Below are 14,841 nucleotides of genomic sequence, written 5' to 3'. Positions count from 1 at the left end.
TCACAATAACAATAAGCATATTGATTTCAGGTAGGAGTTGATACAGATATTATTGTATAACATTAATACATACCAGCTTGTCACTAACTCAGACATTTTTCTACCATCATTCACTGTGTAAACATGTTTTCTGACATTATTCTGACATTATCAATCTTCTTATTGTCAAGATGAATTAGAAAGGTAATATGCTCTGAAATGCTTGTTAGGATCAGATCCTTGGGTAACATAAAGAAAATAAGCCCTTGGATTTCAACAGAGATGTATCATTTGAATTCTGTCATTCACTGACTGAAAGAGCATATCTATTTGAGGGTTTATTTTAACTTGCATTATCATAAACAAGGGGTGTCATCACTATTTTACTAGCATTGCATGCTTTACTACAGTAAATTATGGAGAATCAAAAACTGCAAAAGTAAAATATGGGAAAAGTGCTGAAAAGGGAGCTGGGGGGGGTGTGTGATTTTAGTGATTTAAAATAGATTGATATACAAGAAAAATAATAGTCTATGGTAGCAATGAATCCAGGGACAGTTTTCAATAAAATAAAATTGCCTCAAGGCTCACAAAGATATCTGACTGTTCAAGATAAACCTTGTATATTCCAAGGACTCTAACAAAAATCTCACTGAGTGCTTATCTGCTCCTATAGGCACCTTAATTTCTTTAAATCATAGAATCATAGAATTGTTAGGGTTGGAACGGACCACAAGGATCATCTAGTTCCAACCCCCCTGCCATGGGCAGAGACACCTCACACTAGATCAGGTTGCCGAGACCCATATCCAGCCTGGCCTTAAAAACCTCCATGGATGGGGCTTCCACCACCTCCCTGGGCAATCTGTGCCACTGTCTCAACACCCTCATGGGAAAGAACTCTGGCTTACAGTTTAAAAAAAAAACCTTCAGCTCACCGTACTGAATGCAAGCACATAACAGATTCTTGTTACCACCTCTAACCAAGGCAGTTTCTTCAGCTGGCAGATGGATTAATCTAATCAGTATATTTTAACTGAGCCTAAGATTGTGGAGACAAGAGCACAGTAACTGAATACATAAACCAATCCCAACCACAATTCATAAGTTATAAAGAAAATTACCTATACTGCCATCTGTGTCAAATTATGTGATAATTAAATAGCCAGGGAAAATAAAAGCAGGAATCCTTCAATCTTACTCTTCTTCTACCAGCATGCATGTCTTACTTTTATTACATCATTTATAGAACACTTTCTGGTTGCCTGCAGAAAGCTCAATATATTTTTTTGTAGTGTTAAAGAATCTGATGACCTATGTCCACATCTGATAAGCAAATTAAAACTCATATAATTGTCTACTTTAACGCTACAAAATACTTGAAATGAGGCTACAGGGAGACCTTATAATGGCCTTCCAGTACCTGAAGGGGGCTACAAGAAAGAAAAGACGGGATTTTTTACAAGGGCTTGTAGTGATAGGATGAGACAGACTGGATTTAAGTTTGAGGAAGGTAAGATTTAAATTTAAATGTTAGAAACTAATTCTTTACAACAAGAGTGGTAAAACACTGGAACAGGTTGCCCAGGGAAAGTGTGGATGTCCCCTTCTCAAGGTGTTCAAGGCCAGGTTGGGTGGGGCTTTGGGCAACCTGGTCTGGTGGAAGGTGTCCCTGCCCACAGTAGGGCAGTTGGAACTAGAGAATCTTTAAAGTCCCATCCAAGCCAAACAATTTTGTGATCTCTGAATCAGTTATGCTACGTTGTTTTTTTATGAATGGGCATTTAACATGCTCAAGTGTACAAATGTAATTTGCCAAATTATGCTTATTTTTTTGATAGTTGTTTTTGGACAGGACAGGAATAGTATTTGCCAAAACAAAGAAACTACAGTTACAAGTCACAGATTATATTTTAGAAACAGAGTAAATATGGTTTCAACTCCACCATTTTAGACTAACTCTCATCCTATAATCTGGAACCTCTAACAACATCCATGCTGAAATAATTATCATGAGTAAGAGCTTCAGCATTTGATTGTCAGTCCAGATTATCACAGTATCACAGTATCACAGTAACTAAGGTTGGAAGAGACCCCAAGGATCATCAAGTCCAACCTGTTCCAACAGACCTCACATCTAGACCATGGCACCAAGTGCCACGTCCAATCTCCCCTTGAACACCTCCAGGGACGGCGACTCCACCACCTCCCTGGGCAGCCCATTCCAATGACAAATGACTCGCTCAGTGAAGAACTTTTTCCTCACCTCGAGTCTAAACCTCCCCTGGCACAGCTTGAGACTCTGTCCCCTTGTTCTGGTGCTGGTTGCCTGGGAGAAGAGACCAACCCCCTCCTGCCTACAGCCACCTTTCAGGTAGTTGTAGAGGGCAATGAGGTCACCTCTGATCCTTCTCTTCTCCAGGCTAAACAATCCCAGCTCCCTCAGCCTCTCCTCATAGGGCTTGTGCTCAAGGCCTCTCACCAGCCTTGTTGCCCTTCTCTGGACACATTCAAGTGTCTCGATGTCCTTCTTAAACTGAGGGGCCCAGAACTGGACACAGTACTCAAGGTGTGGCCTAACCAATGCAGAGTACAGGGGCACAATGACCTCCCTGCTCCTGCTGGCCACACTATTCCTAATACAGGCCAGGATGCCATTGGCCCTCTTGGCCACCTGGGCACACTGCTGGCTCATGTTTAGGTGGGTGTCAATCAGCACCCCCAGGTCCCTCTCTGTTTGTCAGCTCTCCAGCCACTCTGACCCCAGCCTGTAGCTCTGCATGGGGTTGCCGTGGCCAAAGTGCAGCACCCAGCACTTGGACTTATCTTTCAAACAGCAAATATTTGTTAATGAAATTTTGAAAAATCCATTTGATCCAGACAGGAAAAAAACAAAGCAAAAAAACTCCTTCTTCTGGCAAAATGCCTTATGAACCTAATGAAAATGTCTGAGGAAAAGTGCAGTGATTGAACTCTTTAGGTACATTCATCAAAAACCAAAAAAAAAAAAAAAAAAAAGGTTCCTTTGAAGAATGCTATTGACATGGAAAAAATAAATCACAAAACTAGTATTCATAGCATGTCCTCCTTCTATTGATAGAATTAATCTCATTTGGACAGGAGAGTGGGGTACAGAGCAGGGGTGGGTGATGCAATACCATACCTTTATGTTTTAAAACAAGCTACACTTTGTTCCATACTTGTATTCCCTAGCTGAAACATAGCTTTGCCTTGTAACTAATGTTGTTAGACTGTATTTCTTTCCTCACTTTCAAATATTTTATCCAGCTCACCACAAGCTTCAAGTCCCCAGAGGGACCTAAAACTTCTAAGAGCTTTTGCAAAAATAGATGCCTCAAACCAAACAGCAACTCAACAGGTAAGTTATTTGAAGTTGGTTTCTTTCAAAGAGAAATTCTTCTTTCAAGGTGAGCCAACATTTTAGAAACATGTTATATGTTCATTGTCAAACTCAAATTCATAAATTCTCTAACATCTCCGTAAAACTGGAATAAATTCATTCTTGTTTTTGATCCGAGAGACTTGCAAATATATTTATTGATATTTATTCCATATTTTACCACTTTGAAAAAATGTGTTGTTTTCCTGCTTACCTAATATACTTAAAATAGATGCAATTGTTTTTATTGCATAAGTTTCAGAAGCATTTCACTATAACAGTACATCCTTCCTTTCCCTCAGCATCATTGAAAATGTCAAAATTTATCTAGGATAATATTAATCAACTAATGCTTCAAGAGCATAAAAGGGAAAATAAGTTATTTTTTGTTGATGAGTTTTCTTCCTCCTGAGGAAGAAATTAAGTTGAAACAGTTAGGGAGGAAATGTATTCTGTCATTTTCATGGTGATATTGAGTACAAAGCAATAAGACTAAAAATAAGTGATCTATTCTGCCCTAAATACAAGCACAGGAGACTCTGAACTAGAAGAGAGTATTAAGAACAGCTCTTTTCTGCAAAGAGGTCAGAGACAGAGAGACTGAATGCTTGAAGTGGATTCATGCAAGAAGATTTCTCAGCTGATGCTCCTCTGAAGAAGTCATCATCTTCAGTGTATATACAGATGAAATACAGGAAGTGGCTGACCCTATTCCTCTTGCTGAGCAACTGTGTCACACAGGAAGAGTTGAAGGTTTTATTTCTCTAAAATAAATGGAACTTTTACTCAAGTAATCATGAAATGCTTTATTTAACCCACTCCATTTGTTTTGATGAAAGCTGTTAGCATTTTCCGATTTGTTGTAATAGGTCAAGGAAGGTCCATACATCTAAGACAACATGCTTGCAAAGCTTGGACTAACCTCATCCATCTGGTTAAAAAATATTTTGAAATTAGTGTCTTCACATATGTCAGATTTAATATGCATTAGCTAAAAGGATTCTATTTTTGTAATCATTTTGTGGCAAGCCGAATTTAAGAAAAAATATGTATTTTGAACAAAAGAAATAAATTATAAGATGACATTTTTCTCCTTCAGAATAGAATAACCTACCCTTCAATCAGCATTTTATATACACTTTTTTTTTTTTTAAATGTCCTGAATAATTCCAAGGAATTCCATGTTTTGTAAGATATCAGTAATGTACAAGAAAATACAGAGAAGTAAAACAAGGGAGACCCCTTGTGGACTGATTCTCGTCTAATTAAAATGCCACTCAGAGGTTCTAATTGATTACAATATACTATGGAAATAATAATATTTCCTATAAGTAAATGTGATAAATAATACTCAAATGTTTTATAAAATCAATATACAGATTTTTATTATAAATCAGCATATATTTTTACTCATGGAGTGTATAGAAACATACTTTGGTCTTTAAAAATGAGAATGCTATCTCTCAGAAAATTCATGGTGTGAATATTTTCATTAATGTGGTTCAACACTGCAACAATATTAAGTTAAACTTACAGATTCAAGTAAATAACTTATTTAAAATATCCAAATAGAACTTTCTGCTTTTTCAGATAAAAATGTGTGTGAAATTATGCTCAGATACCATAATAAGCATGGTCACTGACAAAACCTCTCTTCACAAATTACTTATTAACTGGAAAACATTTTCAAAATAGTAATTTGTCAAACAATTTCGCTGGTAGAGCAGACTGTCTACCAATACTGTTATGTCGGGGTTTCTTTATCATAACTGGAGAGTTTGATATAGAGGAGCACATAACCCTTAAATATTTAGACAACCATCCCTGGAGGTGTTCAAGAGGGGATTGGACATGGCACTTGGTGCCATGGTTTAGTCATGAGGTCTGTGGTGACAGGTTGGACTTGATGATCTTTGAGGTCTCTTCTGTGAACCTCAGCCAGAAAGCAAGCCCCGTGAAAGCAAATGAAAGGAGAGAAAAAGTTTGGGTGGGTAGGATCAGAAAAAGAGTCACAGACCCTCAAGATTAATTCAAAAGTGATGGGGAGAGAGAATTCATGACTTTACAAGATGAGGAAGTATCTTACAGATAAAGGAGTAACAGCCATGCTGTCTAAGGAGAAAAAATATAAAATGCTAGTGGCAGTCAAGTTGTGACTCAGACACACTTGAAAGTGTAAGGCTAGATGGAAGTAGAAAGACCAGCTCCTGGAATAATACATAAATTTATGTTACTACACAGTGGAAATCAGGAATTTTCTTCAAAACTGTCTCTATGAACTATTTCTTCCTTCATTATTAATGCCAAAGAACTACTTCAGTATGACGCTCCAGCCCTGATAAGCACCCTGGCTGAGCCCAGCCATAGTCCCCAGTACAACTGGCCTGGGGTAGATCTGCAGCTCTTGCAAAGCTCAGTGCCTCATTACAGGCAGCTGGGAACACATCGCATGTGAGCTGGGAATTTATTGCTGGCCCAGTTAATATTTTAACAGTCTAACAGTCCGCATTATCTAGTTATTACAGAAAGGCCCATTAATCATACCCTTAAGTCTGTTAAATAGAAAAGCCTTAGAATCTATCTATTTTTTTTTCTACTGTTGTACTCCACCATCTCTCGTTTCTGTGGGCCATCTTCTGTGGGCCATTTTCTGTGGGCCATTTCAACCTTCGACAGGAAGGCCAGGGTCTGAGAATCTGATAATGTCACTGGTACTTTTGTGGTCCTCAATGGGACAAGTTGGGCAACTGCAGCAACTATGGTGCCTCTGACCAGCGCCCTTCTTTGGTCCCTGGACATGCTTCTTGTCCCTTCCTGCAATTTCATTCTGGGGGTCCCTTGGGAGAGAGCAGCAGGTGCCCTTCCACTCCAGGCCACAAAAGGCAGTTGCTCTCCAATATGTACCTTCTGGCAAGAGATAATTAGTCTGTGTTTCCTAAATTTTTATGAATGAGTATGCATATCTTTCCTGCAGGAGTCATGGCTTGGTTTTTTTTGTGAAACGTTGTTAGGGCTATAATTGCATTTGTATATATATGTGCATCCATGTTGGATCAGCCCAATAACCTATCTGAAGAAATGACCCCTCATGGACTCCAGTGAAGAGTAACAATTAGATAAATATGTGATGCAATTCCCAGTACTCTGCAGCTCTCAGATTATTACTTTTTTTTTTTCAGCTCTCAAACACCATCCATGGATTGAGGGTTGTCTTAGGCCTGTTAACTCTTCTGTATGGTAACCTGCATTTGATCAGTCATTGAATGCTTTTCCAGGCTTCTTGAATCTTGCACTTTAACCTGAAAAACTCCTCAACATAGTTCCACAGAATAGAGGCAAGTGTTATCTTTCAATATTTCTCTGATTCTTGTCCTGAAAAAAAAATAATTATCTTTTATTCACATTCTTCATGCTATTCATTTAATAGTTCTTTGGCATACGTTTCCAAAACTGGGCCAGGTTTTAAAATACTAAGTAGATAGATATTTTCTAGGTATTTAAAAACTGTTGTGCATATAACTTGAGCCTCAGAAATCCCCCTAGATGACTTATTGTATCTTGATATGTCAAAACACTTGTAAAAATCTGCTCAAAATGCATAGAATGATGCAAAGAAAAATATATCTCACTTCTATTAGCAGATCAGATTACTTTAAGCTATTATATTGAAAATGGGTTTACCTCAGCCCAACTGAATTTATAATGTTGCTGAATGGTTGCAAGGAACAGAATGATGATTTTTCGCAGGAGAATTCTGATTTACACCATTTCTGAGCTTCCTTTTACAGTGGGGAATATTGACTCCATATATCATTATAAATTACATTGATTTGAAAATGAAATGGAATCAAGACCTCTAGAATCTGCAGCATCTTTTTTCTCATTGTCCCCTCCCTTTACAATTTACTGTGTTTTCTTTCAGACTTTATGAAGTGGATGAAAAGCACTAATTCTATGAGCCTGAGTAATCATATGGAAAAGAACCACTCTTAAGACATAGACATATGCAAGTATATGCAAAATCTAAATCTTTACAAGAAAAACAAAACAAAACAAATGCATACATACTCCTGTATTTTTTTAGTCAATATTTCCTTGTCCTTGTTGTTTTTCATTAATATGAGAACAGCCCAACACATTACGGAAAAACAACTTGTTGCATTTTCAGATCTCTATGTAGAGGAGATACCACTGTTAAGAAATGGGAAGGCAGAAATCCTATGTTTGTAATTCTAAAAGAGGAAACCACAATTTTATAATGTAGCATGCTGGGAAACCTGAAAATTGTTTTGTAGGAGAACAATGTTACAGACCAACAAAAATTAGTTACTGCTGCCTAGGAATTACCATGACTGTGGTGCCCTTATAACTGATCATATTGTTTCAAAGAGTAGGTGGTATTTCTCTTTTTTTCAGTTTGGTCTGCACAGATCTTTAGATCTGCACAGCGCCAATGATGAGCCAAGACATTAAATTTAACTTATGTTTCTTTTCAAGAGTATTAATGGCTCTGCAGTCAGCTTGTAACTCTTTGTGGGACATTGCATATCCGCAATCTGATTTTTGTGCCAGCATAGCCTTTTGCATGGCCTTTTTTATGATCCTGAATTAAGAATGATCTCATATAATCATTCTTCATTTTCTTGAGGGTATGATGTTCCAGGTACATTTTGAATCTTCATGCACATTACCTGTGCAAGTCTCATTAACCATTTTTTCCCAGAAGTATTTTTGGTTCAGTGCTTTTAACTTCAATATCATGCCAAAATAGTGTCATTTTCAGCAACAAACTTTAATAATTGCCACAAAAAGTCTGTGTTATGTAGCTACACACTGTGCCAGCCCATCTAAAAATCACCATTTTCTGTAGCACTTATGTAGCTGAAACAAAATTTAAAAATCTGTTTCAAGGAAATAATATATAGATAATGTCATTTCTTCTTTTACTTAATTAATTCTATGTTCTTAACTGTATTAAAGTTTGAAAAAATGCATATACAAACTGTTAACACATCAGTCATTAGAATATTTAAACTATGCATATAGAACAGCTCCAACAATAATTTCTTTTATCAGAAATTACATCAACTCTTTTTTTTCACCCAAGGAAGTCATGAATTATACACTAATATTTTAATTTCCCTCTCTTTCATCATGGTCATTAGGAAAGTAGTGGTTAACGTTCAAGGCACATGATGCATATATATTATGTCCTACCATATTTATATATACAAACAACATAAAACAACAGGCTGAATTAATTGATAGAGGTTCAGTTATGCAGAAAAATCTGTGCCATGCACAAAGACTGTGGTCAATAATGTAAGGTCCAGAAGACAGCCAGTGACTAGCAGAGTATTCAGGTGTCACAAGTGGACTCCATTTTCTTCAAAATCTTTGTCAGTGGACTAAACAACGATATGGAGTAAAATATGAAGAAAGCTTTAAAATGGCACTAAAGTTGGTGGAGTGGCTGATACAAGTGGCAAAGTGTCAATTCAGAGGGACATCAAAAAGTAGAGAACTGGCCCAACGGAAATCTCAATGATGTTCATGAATCACAGAAGGGAAGGTTGAAAGGGCCCTCTTAAAATAGCGAGTCAAACTCCCTCATTCAGGAAGTCAACCAGAGTACATCTGCTAAGAGCTTGGTTCCCTCATCTTCAATCCCATATGTCAGGTATTTATACATATTAATAATATATCTCCCTGAGCCTTTCCTTCTCCAGGCTGAGCAGTCCCATCTTTCAGGATGTTCTCATATGCACTTTTGTGGCTTTTTGCTAGACTTGCTTTGGTACATCTGTATCTTTCTCTTAGTAAGGAGTCCAAACTGAATGCAATACTCCAAATGCAGTCTAACCCATGAATTAGAAGAAAAAGGATTGCTTATCCTGAACTGCTGACAGCACTTTTCCTAATGCAATCCAGGATACTGCTGACTTTCTTTACTATGAGAAATTACCAGCCATGATCATCTTCTGCCTACCAGAAGTCTAAAGATCTCTTCAGAGCCAGTCACCAGGACTTGGCACAGTGTCACAGTGTCTGGGGTTTTTCTTTTCAGAAGGAACATGTTCGGTACTCCTTACAATTTTCAGGGGTTTACTGCATCGTATTTCCCAAAATATGGAACCCTATGGAACCCTTATCAGTAGGTGACTGAGAAACCTTTGAACAAGGCATTCTTTCATCAATAAAAGTCTATCACAATTTGAGTGTTAATATTATAATAATAGAAAATAGCACATTTGAAGAAAATAATAAAACATTAGTGTTCTGTATATATGAATTTATCATCAGTTCAGGGTTTTTACAAGCCAAACTATATTCAGAAAGAACACAAGTGTATTTTGTTCTCTTGCTGTGCATTTTTTATTCAGGTATAGGTAACCTGACAAAGGTCCAGCCCACTGAATTTTAGCAGGGACCACCAAACTCTGTGTCAAATTCAGTAAGATACAAGGGCTGATATTTCTGTGCAAACAGAAGCAGGTGAGCACCAATTCCCACTGAAGCAGCACATGGTATGTAATTTATGTAGAGTTGCAGGATGTTGTGAATTCTAAAAAGCATATATGACTTCAGGTCAGGAATAAGTACACAAATCCATGACTGAAAAATGCAGCATCTGTTAGAAACAGCAGGCAAAATGAAACATCTTTCTCAGGAATACCTGAAGCCTCTGTCTTATCCAAGATGGAAAGATACATGGTGTGTAGGAACAGGCTGTATATAGTCTGTTGATTACAAGTTTTTTATAATAATCTGCTGCCATCTCCAGTAACATCACTAATAGGTTGGATTTTAATCATCAGTATCCTTATTTTATGTTATTCTTAATAGAATTTAAAAAAAAAAAAAAAGAAAGAAAAGAAACAAACAAACTTTGAGCAATAGAAATATTAATAGTCCAGTTCAGTAGGACTACACAAATAATACAAGAATGTGAGCAATACTGTATTGGTTATGAACTTTTTCTCATGTTTGAATCAGAAGTATTTATTTGTTCAAAAAATAGAACAAGGCAAATTTTTTATAACATCACAACTCTATGTCATAGTGCTTCTCATTTTTTTTCACACTTTATTTGGCTTTAAATGAACATGGTTGCAAGTGCAGCTGAAATCACAAATTGATTCTGTCACATCTCTTGACAGTAGAAGAGTATTTCAAGGACTACTAACACAGATGACTGAACTCGGAGTGGTTTGTACTGCTGCGTGGTAGGAATTTTGGAAACAATCATTACTTCCTGTTAACATTCTGTGACAACATTTTAGGTTACTTTCAAGGTAAAGACTTTAGTTCTCAGGAAGTTATATGATTTCACTTAGTCATTCATCTTCATACAATACTCCAACAGAACAGTCTGTTCTGGAAAAAGAGTCTTCATTTTATTGCTGTAATGAATAATATTATATGCTAGATTAGGTCAACTGTTCTGTTGTTTAAAGAGAAAATTAAAAATGGTCAATGTCTTCTGTTATATCTGACCTTAACAGATATCTGAAGACTTCAATGAAAACATTGTTGCAAGCAATGAAAACCTGTTTATAATCATATTGAGAAGTCAATGAAAAATAAATCTTCAGTGTGGAAACATAAGGAAAAAATACAGTTCTTTCTTATCTTACCAGTGAAAGTGCTAGCAAATGTAATGAATATGCTATGTACATTTAAGCCTGGTCTTTGACCAGGGGGGATCTTGTGCTGCTTGTTAACTGTAAATATCTGTAAATATTGCATATATTGTATATTTTGTAGATATTAATTGCATTCCATTGTAGATTGTAAATTTGCCTGTAAATACACCTTTCATTTGCTTCCAACTGATCTGGTTTGGTAAAGTTCATGTTGGGGGGGGGGTGTGAAATTTCAACCCACCACATTATATCATTTCAACTTGTTAAAATAACACTGCTTTCTGTATTTGTTACTGATAGTAGTACTTAGATGGAAGGAATAACAGATGTCTTTCAAACTTCAAGTCACAGAACAGCTGGTGTAAATTATTAGGGCCAAACAATTAGGCATGTCTCCCTTTTTGTCTCAATGAATTCCTTATGCTTTGCCATAACAGTTCCTTTCATCATCATCATTATTGCAAATTTTCTTTATTCATACATGATTAAATAATAATATATTAATTATACCAGCAATTTCAAATTATTCACTTGAGTTAGTAATAAATAAATTAATCACTCTTTAAGACTTTTAACTTCGCAATGGATTTTTACAGGCAGAAAATCAACATCAAAGAACATCAGTTGCATCTTCTTTCTATCATTCATATTTTGTACCAAAAAATAGCAAACTGCAGGAATATTTTTATAAACAAAAATTAATTTATGTTGATATTTCAATTCATTACTTTGCCACATTCAGTTTCTGCAACAAATACATATTGGTATATAGAATAAGCAAAAACAGATTAAGGAATCTGTCTTCTGCCAATCAATGTGGTCTCTAGAAGTTCATTACTAATGAAAAAAGTAATTCTGACAAATCATTAAGCTTTCTAACCCAATATGAGGAACACCTTATCTAAACATGTATAGTAACGAACAGTACATAAAGTGGATTTATCCTATATATGAATCTTAACTGGTCCAGGCTAGTGTCTGGACGGTACTAGGCCATTTTCTTGTGCAAGTCAGGTGCAGTTAGAATTTTTTAATGTCTTTGTATGATACATCTCAACAGACTTAAATGTGTCATTTTCTACATTTCTAGAATGGCTGGATGTAGTGGTGTGATGGTTTAATCCACCTGCACCAACAAAAACTCGGCTAGGCACAGTCAGAGAAGCAAATGAAAGCTGTATTTTACAAGCAATAATGGAATGTAATGAATATATTTACAATATTATACAAGAATTTACAGAAAGGAAAACAAACACAGGATCCTGCCTCGGGTTCCCCCCAACCCTTCACCCCTTCCCTTTTCCTCTAGTTAATTGGAAGAAAAGAGAAGAGTAGAAAAAGATATTAGGGGAATTTAGTTAGCTCTAAGTATTGTTAAGAAAGTTAGCTGCTTATCTTACCAGTTTCAGTCCAGGGTCAGCACGCATGCAGTCTGACCAAGAAACAGAAGACAGACTGAGACAGAATGTAAGATCATAAAACTGCATCCCACTCATCCACCAATGAAATTCATTTAGAATTATCTTCCTTTTGTTTTCCTTTTTACACCCAAACATTCATCTAGAGAATTCTGCAGCTATCCTTTATTAAAGGTACAGCCTAAACTGTCTCACTGGAACAGTACATGAATATTTTTTGATCTGACCGTTTCTAAATTGTAAAACAAAAACAAGCAAACAAGTTTTCCAGCTCTTTATAGAGTAAGGGACCTTCCTCACCAGTTACTTCTTCTCCTAATATAGGGAAATCTCAAATCATAGAAGAGAAAATCTACCCTTCATAGGTATATGTGTATTTCTTCATTAACTCTTAAGAACAGGTTTGTTTGGGATTTTTTATTTATATCTGAAATTCTCAGATGCATTATTATAATATCATCAAAGCAATTTTGAGTTACAGGACCTTTCAATAAGACATACAGGTTACCATCCTGGATGGGACTGTTGTTTCTGAATACAGCCCTAGGAAATAAAATTCTGTGAGAGATATGTAAGAAATATGCAAGTGTTTATTAACATTTTTAAATACTTTGCACTTTAATTGCCTTCTGCATATCTGCTTCTGCCTCTAACATGGAGCTGTAAATATTTGCCTATTGCATTAACAGAAAATCACATTGCTACTTTGCACTTTGCTGGAACACAGTTCACTTATTTGGTCCCGCACTGTTTGCAATTTTTCCTCTGACATTTCCAGGTCTAAATTAAATTTTTGCTGGAAAGTGAATGTATTTGGACTCTCCTCTCCTCCAGATTTATATTTTTTATTTTATCACATTAAAAAAAAAAAAATCTTAAACCAAAGATTGTCAGAACTTTTAAGTCACTTCTCTAGACAATAGTTTCATGCTAGGATGTGGTTTACTATCATACAAATGTAAATGTTATGGTTTTCCTCGATCTAGTAGGTCACCTTTATTTTTCCAGAGGAAAAGGTATTATGAGATAGAACATTACATAAGATTTTAATTTTAAGTGGTATTGGTTTCATCTCGATGAGAGATACAAGTTGCATTTCTTATTATACAGATACTAAATTAAAAATAAAAAGCAAAAATTATTGAATCAAATACAAGAACACCTGTTTCTCAGGTGAATTCCTTCCCTACTAGGTTATGCACAGGATATTTCTCATGTTGTCTCCTCGTAGTACCATAAATTGTGTATGTTTGTCTGCAAGACATCCCTCAGACTGCCCTTGATGATCATCTCAGTCTAAAAAGGTAAGCTAAAGGAATATCCCTGAATTCTTCTTTTTCCAATACACAAGAGAAAGGAGCAATTTAACTAGACATTGCACTTCATGCTTACTTTGATACTAGGAAATTGGCTTTTTCGAAAGTAGAGCAAAAGCTGTTCCTTTCTCTGTAAGAACAGTTATAAGTGTTCTTCATAAAAAGATTCAGGGTAGATTGTCCCAAATTTTAAATGCCTAACCTCTCAAGAGAGATAGGATTTGAAAAAAATTCTGCATGCTTAGCATTTTTTCTTGTCGGCCTCTATTCCACCTAATGTCTAGTATGTCATATGGACAAGTCTGAGACTGTCTCCTTATATGCTGAAAAAGGTACATAGGGAGCAGCATTTAGAATGTGAGCTGTACTTTTGAGGTGTAGAAAGTGAAGCACTAATTTACTAACTTGATGTCTTTAACTATCTCTTTTCAATTAAAGCCATAGCTTGTTATAACTTTTTAGCCACATTTATTTGAATATGTTAAAGAAAGCAGAGCCTACAAGTTTGCATTTTAATCAATAATTGAAGGAAAGTTGGTAGAAAAAAAATCTAGTTGACATTTTAAGTTAATTTTCATGATTTTTCACTTTCCACTATATAAACATTTAGCAGCAATGAACTGTGCAAATAATATCCTCTGAAACAGAAACATAGGGCTTTTTTCAATTTGAACAACAGAGCAAATCAGGATTAGATTATTCCAAATCCTACTTTTGCTTTTTTCTTATTTATTTGGAATAAGTCCTGGTAGCTAAAAAATTGTAGTTGCCTTTGTCTCCTTTTCCCCCTCACTGCATTACTAGTTCCTTGGAGTTAACTGAGCAAGGCCTGAACTAAACATGTTTATGGTTGTGAATTTCCTGTAGTCAATCTACAATACTTACTAAATGGTTTTAGAAACACAGAAATGTCTTTTCCATTAATAACATGGGTCAGGCAGCAAGTTTGATCACTAGACCCCTTACCATGCATATAGCTGTTAGTTATTGGCTGGGTTTTTTTCTCCACACGATACTTGAACATGCCTTGTGGAATTCTATACCATAAGAACTCTTCCTGACAAGCAGTAGGGATAAGATTA

Source organism: Dryobates pubescens, chromosome 7, assembly GCF_014839835.1.
Source record: "Dryobates pubescens isolate bDryPub1 chromosome 7, bDryPub1.pri, whole genome shotgun sequence".
Classification (NCBI taxonomy): Eukaryota; Metazoa; Chordata; class Aves; order Piciformes; family Picidae; genus Dryobates; species Dryobates pubescens.
The sequence above is the reverse complement of the archived record's forward strand: the minus strand, read 5'-3'. Positions refer to the sequence as shown.